The following is a 7,613-nucleotide window of genomic DNA, read 5'->3' as shown; positions in this document are numbered from 1 at the left end:
AGAAAATATCTTCCTCTCCAGGTGATAATCTCCACAAACATAAAACATCTTCTGACAGCTTCTGGGGACTGCACTCTCATTTCAGTTATAGAAGCATTTATCTGACCCCATTTATTTATTTATTCTTTCTTGATTTTTTTTATTTTTAAAGTTTTAATTCCAGTATAGTTAACATACAGTGTTATATTAATTTCAGGTGTACAATATAGTGATTCAGATATTCTATACATTACTCAGTGCTCATGATGATAAATGTACTCTTTGTTGTTATTTTTTAAAAATTAATTAATTTATTTTTGGAGTGCACAAGCAAGGGGAGGAATAGAGGGAGAGAAAGAGAGAGAGAGAGAGAGAGAGAGAGAAAAGCAGACTCTCCACTGAGGGCAGAGCCTGACTTGGGGTTCACTCTAACAACCCTGAGATCATGATCTGAGCCAGAATCAAGAGTCAGATGCTTAATCAACTGAGCCATCCAGGCACCCTATATTGTTGTTATTTTTGATAAGGGTGCTCTTTTTTTAAAAAAAGACTTTATTTATTTATTTGACAGAATGAGAGAGAGAGAGATCACAAGTAGACAGACAGGCAGGCAGAGAGAGTGAGGAAGAGAAGTTGACTCCCTGCTGAGCAGAGAGCCCGATGCGGGGCTCATCCTCCTAAATAGAATCTGTAATTGTAGAGATCCTCAGGGTTCGGTCTTGGGTCTTTTAAGGATTTCTTTCCCATCACTTCTTCTCAGTAATCTCACTAACTCCAAAGAATTCCAGTGTCATCTCTATATTGATGACTCAAACTTTTTATTTTCTTTGTACAGCCAGCTCCTTGACTCTGTTTCTCTTCGATTCCATATCTCACAGACAGCTACTTTTTATTTATTTTATTTTTTTAAGATTTTATTTATTTATTTGACAGAGATCACAAGTAGGCACAGAGGCAAGCAGAGAGAGTGAGGAAGGGAAGCAGGCTCCCTGCTGAGCAGAGAGCCCGATGTGGGGCTTGATCCCAGGACCCTGAGACCATGACCTGAACTAAAGGCAGAGGCTTTAACCCACTGAGCCACCCAGGCACTCGACAGCTACTTTTTGGATAATATCTCTAGCTCTTGATATCTTTTTTTTAACCTCCCTCTATTTTTTTTCTTGCTCATTTTAATAAATACTACTACCACCCACTTGAAGCCAGGAATTCAGGGGGGGGAATCCTTTATTATTAATAGTAGTAATTTATATTTATACAACTTATATATAATTTATGTATAACTCTATTTGTAATAATCTGTTTATGCTAACAATTGCTTCCCTCACCCCATCCTTTCAATAGCAAGTCCTGTTGATTATATCTGTTGGTTATATTGATTGCATTTTTAAATTATATACTAATGATATTTTGGAAATGTGCCAATTTTTAGATTCCTTTACTATATGATTTATCTTGGATTGTTATTAACTATTATCTAAATTACTAGAGTTAACTCTTGCCAGTTTGCTTCAATTTCTTCTCTATGTGGCAGTGACAATGATTTTTTTTAAAGAGGGGAAAAGAGAGATAGAATGAGAGAGGGGAGGAGCAGAGGGAGAGGGAGAGAAAGAATCTTGAGCAGGATCCATGTTCAGCACAGAACCTGATGTGGGGCTCGATCTCACAACCCTAAGATCATGATCTGAGCCAAAATCAAGAGTTGGATACTTCTCAACTGAGCCACTCAGGCACCCCTAAAAAGTGATCTTTTTTAAAGTGTAAGTTGGATCATATTGTTTCAGTGCTTACAAGTTTGAGTTTTTTCCCAAAGTTCTTAGAATAGAATTTAGCATTCTTTTTTTCCCCCAAAAGATTTTATTTATTTATTTATTTGACAAAGAGAGAGAGAGGGAGAGCAAGCACAAGCAGGCAGAGGGAGAGGGAGAAGAAGACTGCCCAAGGAGCAGAGAGCCTGATGTGGGGCTCAATCCTAGGACCCTGGTATTGTGACCTGAACTGAAGGCAGACACTTAACTGACTGAGGCACCCAGGTGCCCCTGAAATTTAACATTCTTGATGGTCTGTACAGTTGGGCATAATCTACCTCTGCTAAATCATTAAACTTGCTTCACAGTTATATCTTTGTCCTTTCTTAATCCCATTGGTCTTTTCTCAGTTCCTAGAATATGTAAAATTATTTTCATTTTAGTAAAAATGTACATTGGACCCCTGTCCCCACTTTAAATGTGGCAACAATTTCCTCTTCATCTGATTGTCTCAATTTCGTTTTTGTCTCTTATACAACCTTTGTTCAAAGACAGTCTCCCTTACTACTTTATCTATAGTAGACTTCTCCACGGTGATCTCACCTGTGGAGAGATATTTCCTTTCTGGTTTGTTTATTTCTTGGTTCTTATTTGTCTTAAAAATATTTTCTTTGTCTTTTATTTATTCTTTTGTCTGTCTACTCAACTAAAGTATACAATCCATGAGGTAAAGTAATCTTGCTGTTGTCTTACCATTTTTTTCCTCCAATACCTTTAATGATGTCTGTTATATTATAGATGTTTAGTAAATTTGTTAGCTGAGTGGCTTCTCATCAAAAGTAATTTTGATAAATAGCTATCATTATATTTGATAGATACAGAGCTTGACTGGACACTGTAAAGTGTTTATCTTACTCTTATAATAGCCAACCCACACAGGTAGGAGGATGTCTAGATTCCTAAGGATCTTTCAGTCTTCTTATTTGTAGTAAGTTTTGCTAATTTATCTTTGTTTTCCAAATAATGCTACTGAAATTATGGCCTAATCATAAACTTTAGGATGATATTTACAGTTTAGATATACTTTCATTTGGAGGTAGGATGGTATTATTAGGAAAACACCCTAGAAAAGCACATGATTTTCACTAATACTTGATTCCAGATTTTATCATGGCCAGTGTTCTGTTTCTGTGTTATAACACAAATTTTCACCAAATTTGGTGACTTAAACTCACACCTATTTTGTTATTATTCTTTATATTTTGTGGGTCCTTAGGCAAGGACACAGAGAAAGACTTGCCCCTGCTCCACCATGTGCAGGTTATCAGTAAGGATAATTCAAACAACTGGGGGCTGGAAACCCGAGTCTCTCTTTTTATGTAGTCTCAGGGTTTCTTTTGGTTTCTCCATGTGGTCTTCTCTTGTTGTGTCCTCAGTATGGTGGCCTCAGGGGAGTTAGGCTTCTAACCTGGCTGCTCAGAATTCTCCGAGCAAGTTTTCTCAGAGAAGACACAAGTCCCATGGCCAGGATTTAGAGGCAGGCACAGTATCACTTCTACTGTCTGCTGTTTATCAGAGCAGCCAAGGAGATTGCCAAGATGCAAGAGGACACATAGATAACGTGCCAACAAATTTGTAGCCATCTTTAATCAACCAAAATAAGTAACTGAGTTTTAATTATAAGTGGAAAGATACTAAAAGATAAACAAGAGAAGGGCTAGTCTCTCTTACTAATTATATTATTGAAAAGTCACATGGCTATTTCTGCCAATATGTAATTAACTGTTTATATCTTCTCAAAATTGAAGCACATGAAGTATTTGCCTCATATTCTTAACTGAATGCCTGTTAATTTCAGTTTTGGTGTTTCAAATGTTGGCAATTACTTATATACAGCCACACATTTTTGTGTCATCTAATCTTAAATAATAATTTGGCTGACATAATAGAACTGCTTTAAGTCTTTTAAATGCTTTGTTTTATGTGATTCATATAACAAACCCTTAATCTCCTTATATAATTTAGGAAAATATTTAATAGGAGTTAATGAAATGGCACATTAGGTCAAAAAATGTGCCTATAGTGAAGTCAGAAGACCAGCTCTTGAATTTTTACTGACATTTATACTGAAAATGTTGAATTTTGTCCTAATCCTGATTCTGTGGGTACACAGCTGTTAACTTTTGAACAAATATTAAATTAGCAGATCTTTAGTGGAGTTAAGATGGTAGAGGAGTAGGGGACTCTGTCTGGTCTGTCAAATACAACTAGGTAGTTACCAAATCATTCTGAACACCTGGAAAATCAATCGGGGATCTGAGAAATGAAAAGCTGCAATTCTACAAGTAGAAAAGCAACCCCTTTTGGGAAGGTAGGAGATGTGGAAAGTTAAATTCAAGGTGATATATTATAGGGTATGACAGCATGGAGGGAGCTGGCTTAAGGAGGCTACTGCGATGTATTATAAGCAGTGGAGGGCAAAATCAGAACTTTCAGAAGTCTGCTATAGTGGGGTACATTCCTGGCTTAAAGGTGCTCAGGTGGCAAACTGGGGCAGAATTCCAGGTGGAACAGCATGATCTCAGGATCTCCAGGGTCACAGGAAGAATAGGGGTGCCTGAGTGTAGTGGAGTTCCCAAGCATAGGCGTGGGGTAGTGGGCTGAAAACAGCACATATAGATACTGGCTTTCTGCTTTTTGTTGCCATAAATTGTAAACCACTGCTTGGTCATGTGACTATTTTCCTGGCAGAAGTCTAGAAACTTGCAAAGCATGGTGAGACCCCCCTTCCTCTCCCAGAAGGAACAGTGTGGGTCTGCCTGCAGGAATCCAAAAAATTTGGAGTTTTGAAACTCAGTCACATGCCTGAGATAAAAATGCTCAGTCACAGACCAGGTGAACACAGAGTTCGGAAAGAAACTGGGGAGACAACAATGATTGCCTGCTTTTTTTGTGAGGGCTCACTGAAGAGTCCGGTATGTGTTTGAACTTTCAGCTCAGGGTCTAGGTAGTGGGGCACCACCATTTTCATCCTGCCTATTAGTACTGAAAGTCTTCATGGAGCAAAACAGTGCTACGTAGTGGAATCTGGAACAGCTTACAGTGATCCCAGCCTCCTGGCAAGGGAGGTGCATTTGCAAGAGGGCAACTGCTCCAGAGAATCAGTGCAACAAACCTCTCCTCCAGAAGACCAGCATGAACAACTGGCTTGCACCAAGTTTATGGATCATAGAGGGCTGCAAAGTTTCAGCTCTTGGGGGAAACAGTATATAGCATTCAATTTTTTCTCATTCTTCATTCAGTCTTTCAATATTGTTTTTTCAGTTATTTTCTTATTTTTTCCACTATTCTTTTATTCTTTAAAAATTTTTATTTTTATATGAGTTATGTATATATTATTTTTGTTTCCTTTTATTTTATTTTATTTCACTTTATTTGTGTGTGTGTGTGTGTGTGTGTGTGTGTGTGTGTATTATTTTGGGATGTAGTTTCTCTTAAGAAGACCAAAACACACCTAGGATCTAGTTTTTTGTTTTGTTTTGTTTTTGTTTTTTTCAGTTGTTGTTGTTTTCTTTTTCCTCTTTCTTTCTTCCATTCTTTTCTGGAAAAAATGATGAGATGGGGAAATTCACTGCAAAAGAGAGAACAGAAAGTAGTACTCACTTCAGGGCTTTAATCAACATGCATATAAGTATGATGTCTGGACTAGATTTTAAAATGATTTTTAAGACACTAGTTGGTCTTGAAAAGAGAATAGAAGATACAAGAGAATCCCTTACTGTAGAAATAAAAGAAATAAAATCTACTCTGGCTGAAATTAAGAATGCTATTACTGAGATGCAGTCCCAAACAGAGGCTATAGAAATGAGAATGAATTAGGCAGAAAAGAGAGTGATATAGAAGATAAAATTATCTAAAATAAGGAAATATGAAAAGGAGAGACAAAGAAAACTATTAGCTCATTAAGGGAGACTTAGAGAACTCAGTGATTCCATAAAGTGAAATAATATCCAGATAATATGGGTCCCAGAAGATGAGGAGAGGGAAAGAAGAGCAGAACGTTTATTTGAATAAATTATAACTAAGAACTTTCCTAATCTGGAAAAGGAAATAGACATTCAAATCCAGGAGGCAGAGAACTCCCCCAAAATCAATAAAAATAGGTCAACACCTTGACATATGATAGTGAAGCCTGCAAATTTCAAAGAAAAAGAGAAAATCCTAAAAGCAACTGAGACGAGAGGTCTTTAGTCTACAAGCATACAAATATACAGCTGATAGCAGATCTGTCACAGGTCTGGCAGGCCAGAAAGGACTGGCATGATATAGTCAACATGTTAAATGGGAAAAATATGCAACGAACAATTCTTTTTTTTTTTTTAAAGATTTTATTTATTTGTCAGAGAGAGAGGGAGAGAGCGCGAGCACAGGCAGACAGAATGGCAGGCAGAGGCAGAGGGAGAAGCAGGCTCCCCGCCGAGCAAGGAGCCCGATGTGGGACTCGATCCCAGGATGCTGGGATCATGACCTGAGCCGAAGGCAGCTGCTTAACCCACTGAGCCACCCAGGCGTCCCCAACAATGAACAATTCTATATCCAGCAAAGCTGTCATTCAGAATGGGATAAAAAGAGTTTCCAGGACCAACAAAAACTAAAGGAATTTGTGAACACTAAAACATCTCTATAGGAAATATTAAAAAGGATCCTTTGAGTTTAGAGAGAGCCCAAAAGTAAGAAAGAAAAGAACAGAGGCAATCTATAGGAACAGTGACTTTATAGGTAATACAATGGAATGAAATTCATATTTTTCAATAATTGCTCTGAATGTAAATGGACTAAATGCTCCAATCAAAAGACATAGGGTGTCAGAATGTATGAAAAAAAAATCAATATGCTGCTTACAAGAGACATTTTAGACCCAAAGTCACCTCCAGATAGAAAGTAAGAGGGTGGAGAACTATTTATCATGCCAATGGACATCAAAAGAAAGCTGGAGTAGCCATCCTCATATCCAATGAACTAGATTTTCTTTCTTTTTTCTTTTTTTTTTTTTTAAAGATTTTATTTATTTATTTGACAGAGAGAGAGAACACAATTAGGCAGAGTGGAAGGCCAAGGGAGAGGGAGAAATAGATTCCTCGCTGAGCAGAGAGACTGATGAGGCAAAGGCAGAAGCTTAAGTGACTTAGCCACCCAGGTACTCCCAACTGATGCATTAGATTTTAAACAAAAGCCTGTAGTAAGAAATGAAGAAGGAGACTATATAATTAAAAAAGGGTCTATTCAATAAAATCTAACAATTGTAAATATTTATGCCCCTAAGTTGGGAGCAACCAAATATATAAACCAATTAATAACAAAATTAAACTCATTGATAATAATGTAATAATAATAGGGGACGTTAACATCCCACTCATGGCGATGGACAGATCATCTAAGCAGAAGATCAACAAGGAAACAAAGGTTTTTTTTTTTTTTTTTAACATTTTATTCATTTGTTTGACAGAGATCACAAATAGGCAGAGAGGCAGGCAGAGAGAGAAGAGGAAGCAGGCTCTCCATGGAGCAGAGAGCCCGATGTGGGGCTCGATCCCAGGACCCTGGGATCATGACCTGAGCCGAAAGCAGAGGCTTTAACCTACTGAGCCACCCAGACGCCCCGAAACAAAGGTTTTGAATGACATGATGGACCAGATGAACTTCACAGATATATTCAGAGCATTTCATCCTATAGCCAGAGAATACACATTCTTCTTGAGTGCACATGGAACATTCTCCAGGATAGATCACATACTGGGTCACAAATTGGGTCTCAAACAGTATAAGAAGGTTGAGATTATACCATGCATATTTTCAGATCTCACAGCTTTAAAACTTGAAGTCATCCTC

Source organism: Enhydra lutris, unplaced genomic scaffold (assembly GCF_002288905.1).
Source record: "Enhydra lutris kenyoni isolate GAN:26980312 unplaced genomic scaffold, ASM228890v2 scaffoldscaffold21, whole genome shotgun sequence".
Lineage (NCBI taxonomy): Eukaryota > Metazoa > Chordata > Mammalia > Carnivora > Mustelidae > Enhydra > Enhydra lutris.
This window is presented reverse-complemented; position numbering follows the sequence as displayed.